A 21047-nucleotide genomic window follows, 5' to 3' on the forward strand; every position below is an offset into this window, starting at 1 on the left:
TGATCTGCGCCGCAAATCGGGTCACGAGGTCCTGCGAAGCCTGCCAGAAGTTCTCCCCTCGGTCAGGCAACCCCTCGCAATATACAAAGCTGATTGCCCATACATGGCCTCTCCAGCGCTGGGGCCTGGACATCGTCGGGCCCCTGCCCACCGCTCAGGGGAACCTTAAGTTCGCCTTCGTAGCTGTCGAATACTTCACCAAATGGATTGAAGCGAGGGCTGTTTCCACAATCACATCAAAGACTGCCCAAAAATTCTTCTGGCAGAACATCGTTTGCCGCTTCGGAGTACCGTCCGAGCTAACAGTTGACAACGACAAGCAGTTCGACAGCCAAGATTTCAAGGATTTTTGTTTCTCCATCGGCACCAAGCTTGCCTTCGCTTCAGTCTACCATCCGCAGTCCAACGGGGTCGTGGAGCGCGCCAATGGGAAAATATTCACAGCTGTCAAAAAGATGCTCCTCGATGAAAGAAAAGGCAGATGGACCGATTTATTACCAGAGGCAGTCTGGGCGCTAAACACAACCGAGTGCAGAGCGACCGGGTTCACTCCTTTCCGCCTTCTATACGGATCGGAGGCAATGACCCCGCAAGAAATAAAGCATGGGTCCCCGCGTACAGTTCCGTCAGCCGTCCCCGACGTGGATGAGCCAACTTCAAAAGATCTCATTGACGGAGACCGGGTCTTCGCCCTACAGGCCCTAAACAAATATCAAGCCCAGACCAAAGCATGGCGCGACCGCGCAGTCATCCCGAGGGAGTTCAGCGAGGGGGACCTCGTACTCATCCGAACAGCTCGGACGGAGTCCAAGGGCAAGTTGGAGCCCAGGTGGGAGGGCCCCTTCATAGTCAAGTCAAAAGCTTCCCCCAGCGCTTACAGGCTCACAACGCCAAACGGCGAGGACCTAGAGCACTCCTGGAACGTCGACAACCTTCGCAAATTTTTTGTTTGACCCATTTAGGGCTGATTTCGCCCTTGTAATTCGCCCCAAACAATCTTGTACCGGCCCGCACTCTTTTCCTCCCGGGGGGTGAGGTTTTTAACGAGGCGGAGCCATGTAATATATGTGAGAAAAATCCCCCGCAAAAGCATGTGTCGAAAAAAGACCGCAACAACGGTCTTCGGCATTCGACCAATTCGAAGTCACCGCGAGGCTAAGCGCTAGCCACCCTCGCGTGCGACCAATCCACGCAGAAGTCGCCTAAGGGTGCAGCCGGACTAAGCACAACAAGTGCGCAAAAATCCGAAGTCTATCGCGAAGACTATCCGCGCAGAAGTCGCCTAAGGGTGCAGCCGGACTAAGCACAACAAGTGCGCAAAAATCCGAAGGCTATCGCGAAGACTATCCGCGCAGAAGTCGCCTAAGGGTGCAGCCGGACTAAGCACAACAAGTGCGCAAAAATCCGAAGTCTATCGCGAAGACTATCCGCGCAGAAGTCGCCTAAGGGTGCAGCCGGACTAAGCACAACAAGTGCGCAAAAATCCGAAGTCTATCGCGAAGACTATCCGCGCAGAAGTCGCCTAAGGGTGCAGCCGGACTAAGCACAGCAAGTACGCAAAAATCCGAAGGCTATCGCGAAGACTATCCGCGCAGAAGTTGCCTAAAGGTGCAGCCGGACTAAGCACAAGCGCGCAAAAATCCGAAGCCTATCGCAAAGACTTCGCGCAAGAGCCGCCTAAGGGCGCAGCCGACCCAGTACAACAAAAGCAGAAACAACACCAAGACCACTTATAATCATGCTGGCACAGCATAATCAATCACACCAGACAAAGTACACAGCGCCCTCGCAGGCACAGGCACGCGAGGGCACACAACTCCATTTTACAAGCCCTTACACATACACAAGCGAGGGCACCGCGCCCTACATCGGCTCAACCTTAGGAATAATCCCCATCTCTCTATAATTAAACAACATTATCCTAAGCTCCTCACCCGCAAAAAGGCTTCGCAGCTCCCCTTCCCCTGCACCCGCGGCGGCCGGCAAAGACAGCAGCTCCTGCCGACCAGCCCTGCTAACGCGAAGCCGGGCCCCTTCCTCCGCACTAATCCTACGCTTTGCAACCGCCCTTCGTCGTCGGTGCCCGGTGCTAGGACCGGGCACGTCTGGCGCGTCCGCAGCATGTGGCGCAGCCTCCGCCGCAGCCACGTCCAAGGCCGCAAAATAATCCAAGTCCCCCTCCGAAGACTCCTCAGTCCACTCAACCGAGCTCCCAGAGTCAGTAAAATCAAAAAACTCAGAAACAGACCCACCATATTCATTTCCATCTTCCGCGGTCGAAGCCGCCAAAAAACTCAGTAGTAGCGGTTGCGTGCGCAGGCCCAAAATCTTGAACCTGCGCAGCAACCAAAATTCAGTACAACATCCAAAAATTCCTCAACCCTAAACACCACCTATGCCACCTGTGAAGGCCCTGCCGCTGCGGGAGCCTCCGCCGAGGCCTCCGCCGCTGCCTCCGCCCCCACCTCCGCTGGATCTTCAGCGCTCGGCACAGCAGCTGCGGGGGCATCGGGCGCGCCTTCGGCCACCTTTGGGGGAAGGTCTTCGCCGGCCGCAGCAGGTGCAGGGGCGCCTGGTGCATCTTCCGCAGTCTCCGGGGTCGGTCCCGGGGCGACTCCAGTCGCGGCCTCCGCAGGGGTCGTCTCCGGGTCAGGCAGCGCGCTGTTCAGCGCCCCGAAGTCGTCCACCCGCTCGCCGCGCTCCGCCTAAGACAAAACGCACAAAAATTCAGCAAACACACGCACAGACCGCATCCAGCAAACGCCGAGCAAACGACAACATTACCTGAGCCCTCGCAGCCTCGGCCCGCGCCCGGACCACCTCACAACCGTATGAACCCCACATCCGGTCATAGAGGGCCCCGGCGGATTCCTTCACCACGGGGTCTTCGACCTCAAAGACATCTCGCCCAAAATCCTCATCTGCCTGGTCGAGGGCCTCAAAGTGCCGGCAGCCCTCGCGAGAGAGCGCGTTCATCGCTGCCTCGCAGGTGACCAGGGAGGTGAACGACATCAACCCCGCCAAGACAGTGGGGAGCTCCTGCAGTTCCTCCTGCACCCATTCCAGACAGCGAAGTCCGGCCTCTCGCTCCGGCACCTCGAAGTCACCCGTCCGCACACCCAGCTCGCGATATGCAGTCATGAGCTGCGTGCGCGTCCGTTCGGCCTCCGCTCGCATCGCGGCCTCGGCCCCCTCCGCGCGGCTCTCCAGGGCAGTAAGCCGCCGCTGCAGCTCTCCGGCGAGCTCCTTGGCGATATTGCCTTCCGCCCGCGCCAGCCTGGCCTCCGCCTGAGCAGCCTACTCTTCGGCGATGGCTTCGTTGGCCTCCCTCCTCTCCCCCGCCAGCTGGCGCCGGAGGTCAGCCTTCTCCTTCTCCAGGGCGGCCACCTTCTCCGCCAGTTTGTGGCACTTGCTGTCGGAGGCCGACTTCTCACGGACAGCGTCAGCATGTTGCGTCCGAAGTCTCTCGACCTCGGCAGACAAAGCTGCCGTAAGGGCCCCCGACGCGGTGCGGCTGGTGAAGTCAGCCACCTGCAGAACACACGTAAGGTCGTTGCGTAAAAAAAAAGCTCGGCGGACCTGACTCAGCGCCTCCGTCGCTCGACTCAACGCCTCCGTCGCTCCCTTCAGCCGGCGGGTCGCCACGCCCGCCTCGTCCCTGACCAGCGCGAGGGCAGACACCTCGCCTCCGGCGCCAAGGGTCTCTCCCCCCGCCTTCGGCGCTGGCGCAGCCGTCGCGATCGCCGCGCCAGGCACAACCAGAGCAAGCGGGCCCTCGTCCGACCCTGCAACGCGTCAACAAATTAAAAAAAAAATGTGTATATATATTTATATGGACTTACCCCCAAGATAATCCTCCACATTAATCTCGGTGCCGAAGTCGGCAACGCGTTTGCCGGGCGGCGGTAACGTTCGGGCCGCCTTCGCAGCCTCCGCCACTCCGCTGACAGACGGCGCCACCTTCGTCAGCTTGGGGCCTCCGGCGCCCACCGTCACCTCCGGCGCCTTGCCAGGCGCAGAGGCGCCCACCTTCGCCGGCAGCGGCGGCTTGCCTCCGCCGGAGGCCTCAGCCTTCGTCGTTCCCCGCTGCCTTTTCGGCCGGGCTTCGTGAACCCTCACAGTCGCCTGGCGTTTTCGCACCGCCCCTTGGCGATCCTTGTCCATCACTGCCCACACAACATGACCGATATTTCGCCCATAAGGAAAAACTCTCCACCGATGAACCATACGAGATGTAAAACAGTCCTCCTCAGCCGCACAGGGGATAGGAATGTCTTTAGGCCAACAACCCCCGGTAACCCTCAGCATCCGAGCCGAAGACTCCCGGAGCTCGGGCGAAGACATCCTCTCCTCCGGGGCCGCACACGTCCTCATTAACTCTCTAGCGAAACTATCAGACACCCCAAGTCTTCCCATCGCAGTACCTAATTTTCTCTTTTTCGAGGAGGCGGCGGCCACCAGCGCAGGGTCGCCTCCAGTCTCCACTGCCGGTTTCTTCCCACGGCGGTCCGCTTCGTCTTGACCAGGGTAGCCGTCGTACGGCAGTTGATTTAATTCGAAGACCCTGTTCAAACGTTCATTTGACCCGCGGATGTCAAAGCTGCGCTGGCCTTCCGTCCTCGGCACGTAACGCCCCACGAGCCGCACCGCCAAGTCCTCCGCATCACGCACAAAGGCGGCCGAGTCACGGTTTCGCAAATTCAGTGCGAAGGCAGGACTTCGCACCACCCTTCCTCCGTGAAAGGGCATCTGGCGAGGGCATACTTCGCCCAGCGCCCAGCCGTGCGCCAAGGGCCAGACCCCGTACGCCACGAACTCTTCAACTAAATCTCGACCGCTGCTCTGACCGGCGGCGCACCGAAGGGCCCCTTCGTCTGCATCCTCTTCTGCCACTTCAAAAGGCGGATACGCTGAATAATAATGAGAGCACATCTCAGACACAGGGAGACCTTTATGGCCTTCGACAGTACCCTCCGCAACGTAAAACCAAAATTCATTCCAATTGCCCCACTTGTTGCGGGCGCACGGGACCAACTCCACTACTGGCATTGTGGTCTTGCCGGTCTTCGGCGTGAATGTGCATGACCCGAACTGGGCAACTCCGTCCTCAACCATCCTTTTCTGCCAATGCAAACAATAATTCTTCGCAAAAACTTCAACTGACGGCTGTCCGCCGTACGAAGTCGTCGCCCAGACATACTTCGCCAGCGCCACTATGGCGTTCGGTGTCAGCTGATGTATTTGAACGCTGAATCTAAGCAGGACTTCGCCGACAAACCGGTGCACAGGCAAGCGGAGTCCGGCGACGAAGAACGCCTCGAAAACAACCAACTCGCCCTCCGGCTCGGGGACTTCCTCCGTCCCCGGAGCACGAGCGACTCCGCCGCCAAAGTAGCCCAACCGCTGCATATCTTCAATACGGGCTGACGTCATCCGTGACACACCAAATTCAACAGAGTCGCCGGCGCGCAACTCCTCCACCATCACGTTACTCAACGTCTCCTCAGACGAGGCGGCGGCCGGCGGCGTGGCGTCGGTGGAAGAAGAAGAGGATGGCATGGCTACGTACCGTCGTCGGCGGCGGGCGGTCTGCTTCACTCGAGCCAGAACGCCGGCGAGCAAAGGGAGCAGCGGAGGAAAAGGAGCAGCAAGACGGCGGGCGGCTAGGGTTTTGCGGAGCGCGGAAGGCAGAGTTCAAACAGCGCCGCCCCGCCCCCTTTTATAGGCAGGGCGCGGCGCTTCGGGAAACCCGCAATCCAACAGTACGCCGTCCATCAACGGTCACATCAAAAACCCCCGCGGAACCACTTCGAGCGAGGGCAGTGTCTCCGCCATCTAGCGACGTCTTCGGCACCAGGTGACTTTGTCGAAATGGTCCCTCGGAGGGCAAATGTTGGGGCGAAGGCAAAGACGCCACCCTTCGCTCGAGGCCTTCGCTGCAGCCGCTGGTCCGACAGAGACAAAGCGGGCAGGGACACCCTTCGCAGGACTCGGCACTTTGACGAAGGCCTGCGGCGACGTCCTCCCACGGCGCGTCCTCGTTCAGTCCCAAGGCCCATGTGTGATCTGGCCCATTGTAACGGGCCCCGCGTGGCCGCCTCTGTATTACGGGCCTAACTTGTAAAGGAATACTTGTAATTACAGTTTGTAACCCTGCTTTATGGGAATATTCTGGGGATAAAATAGGTGTCTGAGGGCACATGCGTCCTTAACACAAGACGCTGGGCACTCAGATACCTATAAATACCCCCGCACAGTGCCCGTGAGAGGCGAGATCAACAGAGCTATTGCCCCCGAGCACGTAACCCTGTTGTCACCACCTTTCACCCTTGTTGGCCTCCTTGCTGCTGAGAGCAAGTTCCAACAGATAGCTTGTAGGTGTAATCATGTAATGCTTTATAATACCTTATTTGCTAACTACATAAGCATAAGCATCCATGATCATGTAATTTCATGTAGAGCTCCCAAAATAAAGAGTGAAGATTTAAGATAAAGTGGTTGTTGAAGACGAGTCTACTCCAGTGCCTGTTCATTAAGTGGATGGAGCCATCTAACTGATCATCATGTTAGAAGTATCTAGAACCTCTTCTCTGCAATAAAGGATCAACTCGTAGCAAGCTTTTCTGCAAAAAGGAGTCTTTGATCATTGATAAACTTTACCTCAATTCCCAATCAGCTAGCATACCGTTGAGAGTCTTTTCTTTTGTCGGGTAAATCTTGCTGAGTAATTGTGTACTCAGGGTTTTATCCCCTGTTGTTTTTGCAGGAGAAGTTTTATTCCCTTATCTTTTGGTTAGTTACTTCATGTGGAGGCCTTGAAGCTTAGAATGTTTATGTGTATCTCTTATGGAAAGGCTTCACCCTTCCAATTATTATAATAAGTTATGCACTTTGGGTACTATCAGGACTTGTAATAAATACAATTCTTCTTATGTTGTAAAACTTGAGCTTTGGAAATGTAAAATATGTTTTGTAAAGTCTTCCACTCTATCTCTGAAGTGTTTGTGTATCGAGTGTGATTACTGTAATATGCATGAATGTGGGAGATCCTTGGGATAATGAGTTCAAGTTGTTGAACTCGCGATAGCCTTGTTAAGTTACCCGGTACACGTGCACAACCATCTAAGGCCGTTAATGGCAAGGGTTGGTGCATGTGGGCCTGATAACTTGGGAGGGCTGTCACACTAATCTCATAATCGAAATATGTGGCAATAGCTAGAATGATCCGAATAGATTTAAGCAGCACTACTGGCGAGAATGTCTCGTCATAGTCAACTCCTTGAACTTGTCGAAAACCCTTTGCAACAAGTCGAGCATTATAGATGTTAACATTTCCATCCATGTCTTTCTTCTTCTTATAGATCCATTTGCACTCTATGGGTCTAACACCATCAGGTGGGTCCACCAAGTTCCAAACTTGATTTTCTCCCATGGAATCTATCTCGGATCTCATGGCAACTTGCCATTTCTCGGAATCTGGGTCCATCATCGCTTCTGCATATGTTGCAGGTTCAACGTTGTCTAACAACAACACTTCCTCATTGCCCAACAATAGCACTTCTTGACGTGCTTCACGAAGCCTTGCTGACCTTCGTGGTTGTGGTGGTGTTTCTCTTGCCACAGACGTCTCAACTTATTCTGCTACATTAGCATCACTTGTTGGATCATGTGACACTGGCTCATCCTGAACTTCTTCAAGATACACTTTTTGTTTACTTTTCTCTCTTTTGAGAAACTCTTTCTCTAAGAACACACTATTCTGGGCAACAAACACTTTGCCCTCTGTCCGGTGGTAAAAGTAATATCCCAAAGTTTCCTTTGGATATCCCAGAAACATGCACTTGTCCGATTTTGGAGTGAGTTTATCTGACTGAAGTCTGAAAGGGAAATGTGCCCTTGGGCCATTTCTAAGTATTTTGGTGATTGAGTGCCAACACAAGTGCTTAAATGTGAATTCATGTTTATGGATGAATAAAGTGAAAATCAAGAGCAAAGGTATGTTTCTAAGTCTTAGTACATTGGTTTTGTGTACTAATATACTTGTCTAAGTATTGGAAACAGGAAGAAAAAGAAAAGAAAAGAGTTGGCTGTGTACAGCCAAGAGGCTGTTTCGGTCTGGGGCACCGGACTGTCCGGTGGTGCACCGGACAGTGTCCGGTGCGCCAGGCTGCCTCGGCCGAAGTAGCCGCTCTCGGGAATTCGCTGACGACGTACGGCTATAATTCACCGGACTGTCCGGTGTGCACCGGACTGTCCGGTGAGCCAACGGTCGGCCGAGCCAACGGTCGGCCGCGCGATCTGCGCGTGACACGTGGCCGAGCCAACGGCTAGAAGGGAGCACCGGACTGTCCGGTGCGCCAACGGCTCTCTGGCGGGCAACGGGCGGCTGCGCCATTTTAGGAAGGAAATCGGGCACCGGACAGTGTCCGGTGTGCACCGGACTGTCCGGTGCGCCCGACGACAGAAGGCAAGGATGGCCTTCCAGATTTGTTCTCAACGGCTCCTAGCTGCCTTGGGGCTATAAAAGGGACCCCTAGGCGCATGGAGGAGACACCAAGCATTTCTACAACATTCCTAAGCACCAAGACAGCGATCTCACGCATTCGTTTCATTGTGATAGCATCTAGAGCTCTTGTTGAGTTGCGAACTCTTTGAGTTGTGTTGCGAGCTCTTGTTGCGACTTGTGTGCGTGTTGTTGCTCTGATCTTTTGAAGTCTTGTGTGCGTTGCTCATTCCCCCTTTGCTCTGTGTTCTTTGTGAACTTCAATTGTAAGGGCGAGAGGCTCCAAGTTGTGGAGATTCCTCGCAAACGGGATTGAGAAAAAGCAAGCAAAACACCGTGGTATTCAAGTGGGTCTTTGGACCACTTGAGAGGGGTTGATTGCAACCCTCGTCCGTTGGGACGCCACAACGTGGAGTAGGCAAGCGTTGGTCTTGGCCGAACCACGGGATAAACCACTGTGTCATCTCTGTGATTGATCTCTTGTGGTATTGTGTTTTGTTGAGACTCCTTCCTAGCCACTTGGCATTTATTGTTCTAACACTTAACAAGTTTTTGTGGCTATAAGTTTAAGTTTTACAGGATCACCTATTCACCCCCCCTCTAGGTGCTCTCAATTGGTATCAGAGGCGTTCTCTTCAAGAAAGGGACTAACCGCCCGAAGAGATGGATCCTAAGGGGAAGGGAATCGTGATCAACGACAAGGAAAAGGAGTCCTTCGTCAACGAGCCAAAAGATGACAAATCCAACGACTCTGGCTCGGGCCACAGACATAAAGATGGGAAGAAGAAGAAGACAAGACGTATCAAGGAGATCGTCTACTACGACAGCGACGAGTCTACTTCTTCCCACAAGGACGACGACTACGACAAACAAAAGACGGTTAACTCAAACTTTTCTTTTGATTATTCGCGCATTCCGCACAACTCAAATGCTCATTTGCTCCCCATTCCACTTGGCAAGCCTCCTCACTTTGATGGAGAGGACTACGGATTTTGGAGTCACAAAATGCGTACACACCTATTTTCTCTCCATCCAAGCATTTGGGAGATTGTGGAAAGTGGAATGAAATTTGATAGCTCGGATAGTCCTTCGTTTATTAATGAACAGATCCATAAAAATGCACAAGCTACTACTGTGTTGCTAGCCTCTTTGTGCAGGGACGAGTATCACAAGGTGAGCGGCTTGGACAATGCCAAGCAAATTTGGGACACCCTCAAGATCTCTCATGAGGGGAATGATGTCACCTTACTCACCAAGATGGAGTTGGTGGAGGGCGAGCTCGGACGATTCGCAATGATAAGGGGCGAGGAGCCGATGCAAACATACAACCGGCTCAAGATCCTTATCAACAAAATAAGGAGCTACGGAAGCACGCGATGGACGGACCACGACGTCGTCCGCCTAATGCTAAGGTCATTTACCGTTCTTGATCCTCATCTCGTGAACAATATTCGTGAGAATCCCAGGTACATGAAGATGACGCCCGAGGAGGTACTCGGAAAATTCGTAAGCGGGCGGATGATGATCAAGGAGGCAAGATACGTGGACGACGCCTTGAATGGACCGATCAACGAGCCTCAACCCCTTGCTCTTAAGGCAACAAGAAGCAAGGAGGCGCTACCTAGCAGGGTGGCACAAATTGAGGCGGCCGGACTTAATGATGAAGAGATGGCCCTCATCATCAAAAGATTCAAGACGGCGCTTAAAGGTCGCAAGGGACAGCCAAGCAAGACCAAAGCCAAGGGGAAGCGTTCGTGCTTCAAATGCGGTAAGCTTGGTCATTTTATTGCTAACTGTCCCGACAATGATAGTGATCAGGACCAAGGGAACAAGAGGGAGAAGAAGAAGAATTATAAGAAGGGCGAGGCTCATCTTGGCAAGGAGTGGGATTCGGACTGCTCCTCGTCTGACTCCGACAATGAGGGACTCGCCGCCACTGCATTCAACAAGTCATCCCTCTTCCCCAACGAGCGTCACACTTGCCTCATGGCAAGAGAGAAGAAGGTAATCACTCGTAATGATATCACTTATGATTCTTCTAGTGACGATGAGTCTAGTGATGATGAAATAGATTACTCTAGTTTGTTCAAGGGATTGGATAGAAATAAAATTGATAAAATCAATGAATTGATTGATGCCTTGAATGAAAAGGATAGGCTTTTAGAAAAGCAAGAGGATTTGTTGTATGATGAACATGATAAGTTTATAGAGGCACAAAAATCCTATGCTTTAGAAGTTAAAAGAAATGAAGTGCTTTCTAGTGAATTATCTTCTTGTCATGAAACCATTGCTACTTTAAAAGGTGTTAATAATGATTTAAATGCTAAACTAGAAGTGGCTAGTAAATCTAACTCTTGTGTAGAACAGGTTATGGTTTGCACTAGGTGTAAAGATTTTAGTGTTGATGCTTGTAGTGAACACCTAGTTTCAATTTCTAAATTGAATGATGAAGTGGCTAGTCTTAATGCCCAACTTAAGACTAGCAAAAGCGAATTTGATAAATTAAAATTTGCAAGGGATGCCTATACGATTGGTAGACATCCCTCAATTAAGGATGGACTTGGCTACAAAAGGGAAGCCAAGAACTTGACAAGCCATAAGGCTCCCATCTCCGCCAAGGAGAAAGGGAAGGCCCCTATGGCTAGTAGTGTGCAAAAGAACCATGCCTTTATGTACTATGATAGAAGACAACCTAGAAATGCTTATAGGAGTTGTAATGCATATAATGCCTTTGATTCTCATGCCATGTTTGCTTCTAGCTCTTCTTATGTGCATGATAGAAATGTTGGTAGGAAAAATGTTGTTCATAATATGCCTAGGAGAAATGTTATTAATGTTCCTAGGAAAGTAAATGAACCTTCTACAATATATCACGCTTTGAATGCTTCCTTTGCAATTTGTAGAAAGGATAGAAAGGTGATTGCTAGGAAATTAGGGGCAAAATGCAAGGGTGATAAAACTTGCATTTGGGTCCCTAAGACAATTGTGACTAACCTTGTAGGACCCAACAAGAGTTGGGTACCTAAGTCCCAAGCCTAAAGTTGCCTTGCAGGTTTATGCATCCGGGGGTTCAAGCTGGATTATCGACAGCGGATGCACAAACCATATGACGGGGGAGAAGAAGATGTTCACCTCCTATGTCAAGAATAAGGATTCCCAAGATTCAATTATATTCGGTGATGGGAATCAAGGCAAGGTAAAAGGGTTAGGTAAAATTGCAATTTCTAATGAGCACTCCATATCTAATGTGTTTTTAGTAGAGTCTCTCGGATATAATTTGCTATCTGTTAGTCAATTATGCAACATGGGAAATAACTGTCTATTTACAAATGTAGATGTGTCTATCTTTAGAAGAAGTGATGGTTCACTGGCTTTTAAGGGTGTATTAGACGGCAAACTTTATTTAGTTGATTTTGCAAAAGAAGAGGCCGGTCTAGATGCATGCTTAATAGCTAAGACTAGCATGGGCTGGCTGTGGCATCGCCGCTTAGCACATGTGGGGATGAAGAACCTTCACAAGCTTCTAAAGGGAGAACACGTGATAGGTTTGACTAACGTGCAATTCGAAAAAGATAGACCTTGTGCAGCTTGTCAGGCAGGTAAACAAGTGGAAGGAGCGCATCACAGCAAGAATGTGATGACCACTTCAAGACCCCTGGAGCTGCTGCATATGGACCTCTTCGGACCCGTCGCCTATCTGAGCATAGGAGGAAGTAAGTATGGTCTAGTTATCGTTGATGACTTTTCCCGCTTCACTTGGGTGTTCTTTTTCCAGGATAAGTCTGAAACCCAAGGGACCCTCAAGCGCTTCCTCAGGAGAGCTCAAAATGAGTTTGAGCTCAAGGTGAAGAAGATAAGGAGCGACAACGGGTCCGAGTTCAAGAACCTTCAAGTGGAGGAGTTCCTTGAGGAGGAAGGGATCAAGCACGAGTTCTCCGCTCCCTACACACCACAACAAAATGGTGTGGTAGAGAGGAAGAACAGGACGCTAATCGATATGGCGAGGACGATGCTTGGAGAATTCAAGACCCCCGAGTGTTTCTGGTCGGAAGCCGTGAACACGGCTTGCCACGCCATCAACAGGGTCTACCTTCACCGCCTCCTCAAGAAGACGTCATATGAGCTTCTAACCGGTAACAAACCCAATGTATCTTACTTTCGTGTATTTGGGAGCAAATGCTACATTCTAGTGAAGAAGGGTAGAAATTCTAAGTTTGCTCCCAAAGCTGTAGAAGGGTTTTTGTTAGGTTATGACCCAAATACAAAGGCGTATAGAGTCTTCAACAAATCATCGGGTTTGGTTGAAGTCTCTAGCGACGTTGTATTTGATGAGACTAATGGCTCTCCAAGAGAGCAAGTTGTTGATTGTGATGATGTAGATGAAGAAGATGTTCCGACGGCAGCTATACGAACCATGGCGATTGGAGAAGTGCGGCCACAGGAACAAGATGGACGAGATCAACCTTCTTCCTCAACAACGGTGCAACCCCCAACTCAAGACGATGAACAGGTTCATCAACAGGAGGTGTGTGATCAAGGGGGAGCACAAGATGATCATGTGATGGAGGAAGAAGCGCAACCGGCACCTCCAACCCAAGTTCGAGCGATGATTCAAAGGGATCATCCCGTCGATCAAATTCTGGGTGATATTAGCAAGGGAGTAACTACTCGATCTCGATTAGTTAATTTTTGTGAGCATTACTCTTTTGTCTCTTCTATTGAGCCTTTCAGGGTAGAAGAGGCCTTGCTAGATCCGGACTGGGTGTTGGCCATGCAGGAGGAACTCAACAACTTCAAGCGCAATGAAGTTTGGACACTGGTGCCTCATCCCAAGCAAAACGTTGTGGGAACCAAGTGGGTGTTCCGCAACAAACAGGACGAGCACGGAGTGGTGACGAGGAACAAGGCTCGACTTGTGGCAAAAGGTTATGCCCAAGTCGCAGGTTTGGACTTTGAGGAGACGTTTGCTCCTGTGGCTAGGCTAGAATCAGTTCGTATCTTGCTAGCATATGCCGCTCACCATTCTTTCAGGTTGTACCAAATGGATGTGAAGAGCGCTTTCCTCAACGGGCCAATCAAGGAGGAGGTGTACGTGGAGCAACCCCCTGGTTTCGAGGATGAACGATACCCCGACCATGTGTGTAAGCTCTCTAAGGCGCTCTATGGACTTAAGCAAGCCCCAAGAGCATGGTATGAATGCCTTAGAGACTTTCTAATTGTTAATGCTTTCAAGGTTGGGAAAGCCGATCCAACTCTTTTTACTAAGACATGTGATGGTGATTTGTTTGTGTGCCAAATTTATGTCGATGACATAATATTTGGTTCTACTAACCAAAAGTCTTGTGAAGAGTTTAGCAGGGTGATGACGCAGAAATTCGAGATGTCGATGATGGGCGAGTTGAACTATTTCCTTGGGTTCCAAGTGAAGCAACTCAAGGACGGCACCTTCATCTCCCAAACGAAGTACACGCAAGATCTGCTAAAGCGGTTTGGGATGAAGGACGCCAAGCCCGCAAAGACTCCGATAGGGACCGACGGATACACCGACCTCAACAAAGGAGGTAAGTCCGTTGATCAAAAAGCATACCGGTCAATGATAGGGTCGTTACTTTATTTATGTGCTAGTAGACCGGATATTATGCTTAGCTTATGCATGTGTGCTAGATTTCAATCCGATCCTAAGGAGTGTCACTTAGTGGCGGTAAAGCGAATTCTAAGATATTTGGTTGCTACGCCTTGCTTCGGGCTCTGGTATCCAAAAGGGTCTACCTTTGACTTGGTTGGATACTTAGATTCCGACTATGCTGGATGTAAGGTCGATAGGAAGAGTACATCAGGGACGTGCCAATTCTTAGGAAGGTCCCTGGTGTCATGGAACTCTAAGAAACAAACCTCCGTTGCCCTATCCACCGCTGAGGCCGAGTATGTTGCCGCAGGACAGTGTTGCGCGCAACTACTTTGGATGAGGCAAACCCTCCGGGACTTTGGCTACAATCTGAGCAAAGTCCCACTCCTATGTGACAATGAGAGTGCTATCCGCATGGCGGAAAATCCTGTTGAACACAGCCGCACAAAGCACATAGACATCCGGCATCACTTTTTGAGAGACCACCAGCAAAAGGGAGATATCGAAGTGTTTCATGTTAGCACCGAGAACCAGCTAGCCGATATCTTTACCAAGCCTCTAGATGAGAAGACCTTTTGCAGGTTGCGTAGTGAGCTAAATGTCTTAGATTCGCGGAACCTGGATTGATTTATAGCATACATGTGTTTATGCCTTTGATCATATTCCTTATGCATTTTGTTGCTTAATAATGGTGCTCAAGTTGTACAAACACTCCCTGGACCTCACAAGTCCGTTGCAAAGTGATGCACATGTTTAGGGGGAGATGTGTTACAACTTGACCCTTTGAGACTAACCCTGTGCTTGAGTTTGATGCTTTAGTCTTAAAGAAGGATTGAAAGGGAAAAGGTGGACTTGGACCGTGAAAGACTTCCACTGCACTCCGATGAAAAGAGTAATTTCTCCAAGTTCATCTTTTAACTCTTATTGCCTATTTGCTCTTAGTTGAAGATTTTGGTGAGGCAATGGGGTTAAAGGGCCAAGATTGATCCCGTTTTGGTGCTTGATGCCAAAGGGGGAGAAAATAAAGGCCAAAGTGATAAATGGATCAGCTACCACTTGAGAGATTTTGAAAACAGTAGAATAGAGCTTTTGGTTTGTCAAATCTCTTTTGTTGTCTCTCTTGTCAAAAGTTGGCTTCTTGTGGGGAGAAGTATTGATTATGGGAAATAGGGGGAGTTTTTGGAATCTTGAATCAATTTTCTTTGGAAAACCTCTCTTTATGTCTCTACAAGTGGATTTGACTTAGAGATAGGATTTTGAGGCTGATTTGAAAAACAAACCAAGTGGTGGCAAAGGATGATCCATATATGCCAAATTGAATCAAAATAAATTTGAGTTTTTTATTTGAAGTGATATTGCACTTGTTCTAGTTGCTTTATGTAGTGTTGGCATAAATCACCAAAAAGGGGGAGATTGAAAGGGAAATGTGCCCTTGGGCCATTTCTAAGTATTTTGGTGATTGAGTGCCAACACAAGTGCTTAAATGTGAATTCATGTTTATGGATGAATAAAGTGAAAATCAAGAGCAAAGGTATGTTTCTAAGTCTTAGTACATTGGTTTTGTGTACTAATATACTTGTCTAAGTATTGGAAACAGGAAGAAAAAGAAAAGAAAAGAGTTGGCTGTGTACAGCCAAGAGGCTGTTTCGGTCTGGGGCACCGGACTGTCCGGTGGTGCACCGGACAGTGTCCGGTGCGCCAGGCTGCCTCGGCCGAAGTAGCCGCTCTCGGGAATTCGCTGACGACGTACGGCTATAATTCACCGGACTGTCCGGTGTGCACCGGACTGTCCGGTGAGCCAACGGTCGGCCGAGCCAACGGTCGGCCGCGCGATCTGCGCGTGACACGTGGCCGAGCCAACGGCTAGAAGGGAGCACCGGACTGTCCGGTGTGCACCGGACATGTCCGGTGCGCCAACGGCTCTCTGGCGGGCAACGGGCGGCTGCACCATTTTAGGAAGGAAATCGGGCACCGGACAGTGTCCGGTGTGCACCGGACTGTTCGGTGCGCCCGACGACAGAAGGCAAGGATGGCCTTCCAGATTTGTTCTCAACGGCTCCTAGCTGCCTTGGGGCTATAAAAGGGACCCCTAGGCGCATGGAGGAGACACCAAGCATTTCTACAACATTCCTAAGCACCAAGACAGTGATCTCACGCATTCGTTTCATTGTGATAGCATCTAGAGCTCTTGTTGAGTTGCGAACTCTTTGAGTTGTGTTGCGAGCTCTTGTTGCGACTTGTGTGCGTGTTGTTGCTCTGATCTTTTGAAGTCTTGTGTGCGTTGCTCATTCCCCCTTTGCTCTGTGTTCTTTGTGAACTTCAATTGTAAGGGCGAGAGGCTCCAAGTTGTGGAGATTCCTCGCAAACGGGATTGAGAAAAAGCAAGCAAAACACCGTGGTATTCAAGTGGGTCTTTGGACCGCTTGAGAGGGGTTGATTGCAACCCTCGTCCGTTGGGACGCCACAACGTGGAGTAGGCAAGCGTTGGTCTTGGCCGAACCATGGGATAAACCACTGTGTCATCTCTGTGATTGATCTCTTGTGGTATTGTGTTTTGTTGAGACTCCTTCCTAGCCACTTGGCATTTATTGTGCTAACACTTAACAAATTTCTGTGGCTATAAGTTTAAGTTTTACAGGATCACCTATTCACCCCCCCCTCTAGGTGCTCTCAAAGTCGCTTAACGTAAACCTCACAACCCCAAATCTTTAGAAAAGACAAACTGGGAGTCTTCCCAATCCACATCTCATATGGTGTCTTAACTACGGACTTAGACGATACCCTATTTAGTGTGAAAGCTGCTGTTTCTAGAGCTGTTGTTTCTAAAACGACAAAGGTAGGTCCGACTGGCTCATCATTGATCGAACCATATCCAATAAAGTCTGATTACGTCGCTCAGACACGCCATTCCTCTGAGGCGTTCCAGGCAGCGTAAGCTGCGGAACAATTCCACAACTCTTTTAGATGATTGCTAAACTCATGGCTCAAATATTCACCTCCACGATCAGATCGCAGTGCTTTAATTTTCTTGCCACACTGATTTTCCACTTCATTCTGAAACTCTTTGAACTTTTCTAAAGATTCAGACTTGTGTTTCATTAAGTAGACATACACATATCTACTAAAATCATCAGTGAAGGTTATGATGTATTGGAATCCTCCCCTAGCTGTCGTACTCATTGGTCCGCAAACATCAGTATGTATGAGTTCCAACAAATCTAATGTCCTCTCAGGTAAACTCGTGAAGGGTACCTTGGACATCTTGCCAAGTAAGCATGCTTCACATGTCTCGTATGATTCAAAATCAAACAAAGTTAAAAGCCCATCAGAATGAAGCTTCTTCATGTGATTCTCACTTATATGACCCAAACGACAGTGCCACATGTAGGTAGGACTTAAATCATTAGGCTGAGGCCTTTTAGCACAAATATTACAGATAGGTGCATCATCAAGATTTAAAATTGAAAGGGAAATGTGCCCTTGGGCAATTTCAATAATGTTTTGGTGATTAAGTGCCCAACACGGTTAATTAAGTTCTTATGTGCCAAGTAAAGTGAGAAGTGCAAATCAAAGAAAAAGGTACGTTTCTAGACTTAGTACATTGTTTTGAGTACTAATGTGTGAAAGTCGCCTAGAGGGGGGTGGATAGGCGAAACCTGAAAATTAAAACTTTATCCCCCAACTAGATCCTTTGATTAGTGGTTAGAACAAGATAACAATTATCGGAGTATAAAAACTAAGTTCTTGCTAGTAAAGAGTATAGCTTTCAAATAATGTGGAAGTGATAAATCAATACAACTAATAAGTCTATGATAATAAAGCAAGAAAGCTTAGATGAAAAGAGCACTAACTCAAGTTCTTTCTTGCGGAGTGTTGCTTCACTTAAATGAGAGTTTAACTAGAAGCAACACCAAATGATATGAGCAAAGAATAGTGCAAGAGAACTTAGAGTAAGGGAAAGCAAACAAATCACAAGCAAAAGCACAATGAACACGGGTGATTTGTTTTACCGAGGTTCGGCCCTCGAAGGCCTAGTCCCCGTTGAGGAGTCCACTTAAGGACGGGTCTTTTTCAACCCTTTCCCTCTCTCCCCCGATCACACAAGGATCGGCGAGCTCTTCTTCTTCTCAAGGATCACTCTCGATCCCACAAGGACCACCACACTCTTTGGTGTCTCTTGCTAGCTTTTACAAGTCTCCAACACTTTGGAGGAAGTTCGAATGGGAGACAAAACTCCACGCACAAATGAACACAAAGATGTAGCACACACTATCTCTCAATGAATCTCATAAGGCGCTAGGGCTAAACTCAATTGAGTAGCTCTCAATTGCTTGCTCTCTCTTTTGTGGCACTTATGTTGGTTGTAGTGGACTAAATCTTGTGTATAGGATGGATCAATGAATATAGGTGGTTGGGAGGACTTGAGTATGTCAACTAGATGACTTGGAATGTTGCTTGGACTCCCACTGCTTGAAGTGGCCGGTTGGGGTGGTATTTATAGCCACCATCCAAAAACTAGCCGTTTGGTGGGGCTGTCTGTCGAATGGTGCACCGGACAGTCCGGTGTACACCGGACATGTCCGGTGCCCCAGCCACGTCACCAATGCCTTTGGGTTCCGACCGTTGGAGGTCTGACTTCTGGGCCCGCCTGGATGTCCGGTGGCGCACCGGACATGCACTGTAGAGTGTCCGGTGCGCCAGCATGGGCGTGCCTGCCTTCTGCGCGCGCTGGCGCGCATTCAATGCGCGTGCAGGTAGCCGTTGCGCCGAAGTAGCCGTTGCCCCGCAGTTACACCGGACAGTCCGGTGAGCACCGGACATGTCCGGTGAATTATAGCGGAGCAGCCGTTGCATTTTCCCGAGGCTGCCAAGTTCCAGAGCCGCGTCCTCTTGGAGCACCGGACACTGTCCGGTGTACATCGGACAGTCCGGTGAATTTTAGCGTGCAGGCTCTAAGAATTCCCGAAGGCGACGAGTTTGAGTTGGAGTCCTCTGGTGCACCGGACACTGTCCGGTGGTGCACCGGACACTGTCCGGTGGCACACCGGACAGTCCGGTGCGCCAGACCAGAGGAGCCTTCGGTTGCCCTTTTGCTCTTTTGTTGAACCCAACACTTGGTCTTTTTATTGGCTAAGTGTGAAACTTTGGCACCTGTATAACTTATACACTTAGAGCAAACTAGTTAGTCCAATTATTTGTGTTGGGCAATTCAACCACCAAAATTATATAGGAACTAGGTGTAAGCCTAATTCCCTTTCTCCCCCTTTTTGGTGATTGATGCCAACACAAACCAAAGCAAATATAGAAGTGCATAATTGAACTAGTTTGCATAATAGAAGTGCAAAGGTTGCTTGGAATTGAGCCAATATGCATTTCATAAGATAGGCATGGATGCTTTCTTCAAATATAACATTTTGGACCACGCTTGCACCATGAGTTTTGTTTTTGCAATTCCTTTGGAAATTCTTTTCAAAGACATTTTGCAGATAGTCAAAGGCAGATGAATAAGATTTTTGAGAAGCTTTTACAAGATTTGAAATTCTCTCCCCCTGTTTCAAATGCTTTTCCTTTGACTAAACAAAACTCCCCCTAAATGAGATCCTCCTCTTAGTGTTCAAGAGGGTTTTGATAAATCATTTTTGAAGTACTGCTTTCTCCCCCTTTTGAACATAATAGGATACCAATTGAAAATACTCTTTTGAGAGACTAAGTTTTTGAAATTGGTGGTGGTGCGGTCCTTTTGCTTTGGGCTCATACTCTCTCCCCCTTTGGCATGAATCGCCAAAAACGGAATCATTAGAGCCCTTTTAAATTACTTCCTCCTCCTTTGGTCATAAATAAAAGAGTGAAGATTATACCAAAGTAGGAGTCCTTTTGTTTTGCTCTCTCCCCCAAGGATAGAGAGCGGCTCGGAGTGACGGCGAAGGATGAGTTACGAAGTGGAAGCCTTTTGTCTTCGCCGAAGACTCCAATTCCCTTTCAATCTACGACTTAATCATAGAGATCACTTGAATGCACATTAGTCGTAGACATAAAGAGATATGATCAAAAAGATATATTAATTAAGCATGATCATAGTTCTATATGATATAGATTGCTCCCCCTAAATATGTGTCTTGAGTGGAATACATATTTTGGCCTTGAAATGCCAATTGCACATAATAAGGTTAGTGAGAACATATCTATACCATACAGAATGAGAAGTGCATTGTGTCATAGGATAGGTGTGATGCTCATGACAGTTTATGCACTACTGAAAGCATGTTACAAATATTTTAAGCATTTTCCCTTAAGGATTTCAAAGAGACTTAAGGACCATCCACCTTTGAGACAAAGGCAGCTTATCCTCGTTACAAGGTCAAGCTTTAAGCTCTTTGACAATAAGATTACTTCATCCAGTTTTAACAAAGATGCATAAATGCAATAATGAAAATGTTTAAGAGGTTAAACTAGGTATGAAGCAGAAAAAAAATGCAAAGGACATGCTTTCTCTTCCTTATATATAAGATATGCAAGGAATGCTTATAAGAGGAAGATTTAGGTACAAGTTTAAATGAAAGGAAGTGATTTTATCCTTTTGTACCTTCTCATAGAGACACTCTCTTCATTGTGCTTTGTCCTTAGTCTTAGTTGCTTAAGACCTATACTCAATGACAATATATGGAAATACTTTGCACAAGAGAGAGTTCTACAACTAGTGATCTTTTTCAAGTTATTGTTAGCATAAATCAAATGGATCACAAGTTGCATAAATGAATCATGAATTCTCCTTTTTCCTTAGTGCATATCAAGATAGATGTCAATTAAAATTACTAATTGAGATCAAATTGAAATTACATGAGGCACTAAGAAGCATAAGTGATAATCGAAGTTGTTCAATGATCAACCAATATGCGATCAAGAGAACAACATAGGCAT

At 48.8% G+C, this 21047-nt stretch overlaps 1 protein-coding gene across 45 annotated transcripts in view; it reads left to right on the forward strand.

Moving 5' to 3' along the window:
- Positions 1–21047, forward strand: part of LOC103641465 (uncharacterized) — a 70000-nt gene that overhangs the window by 14877 nt on the left and 34076 nt on the right. For 42 of the 45 annotated variants that reach the window (XR_004853218.1, XR_004853239.1, XR_004853238.1 and 39 more), the window contains one exon: positions 6767–7011. The exons of 1 other annotated variant lie outside the window; for it this stretch is intronic. The gene's annotated coding sequence lies outside the window, so the exon portion shown is untranslated. 2 more of the 45 variants (XR_004853208.1, XR_004853213.1) reach the window with 2 other exon arrangements.

The sequence above is a fragment of the Zea mays genome, chromosome 10 (genome assembly GCF_902167145.1).
Source record: "Zea mays cultivar B73 chromosome 10, Zm-B73-REFERENCE-NAM-5.0, whole genome shotgun sequence".
Lineage (NCBI taxonomy): Eukaryota > Viridiplantae > Streptophyta > Magnoliopsida > Poales > Poaceae > Zea > Zea mays.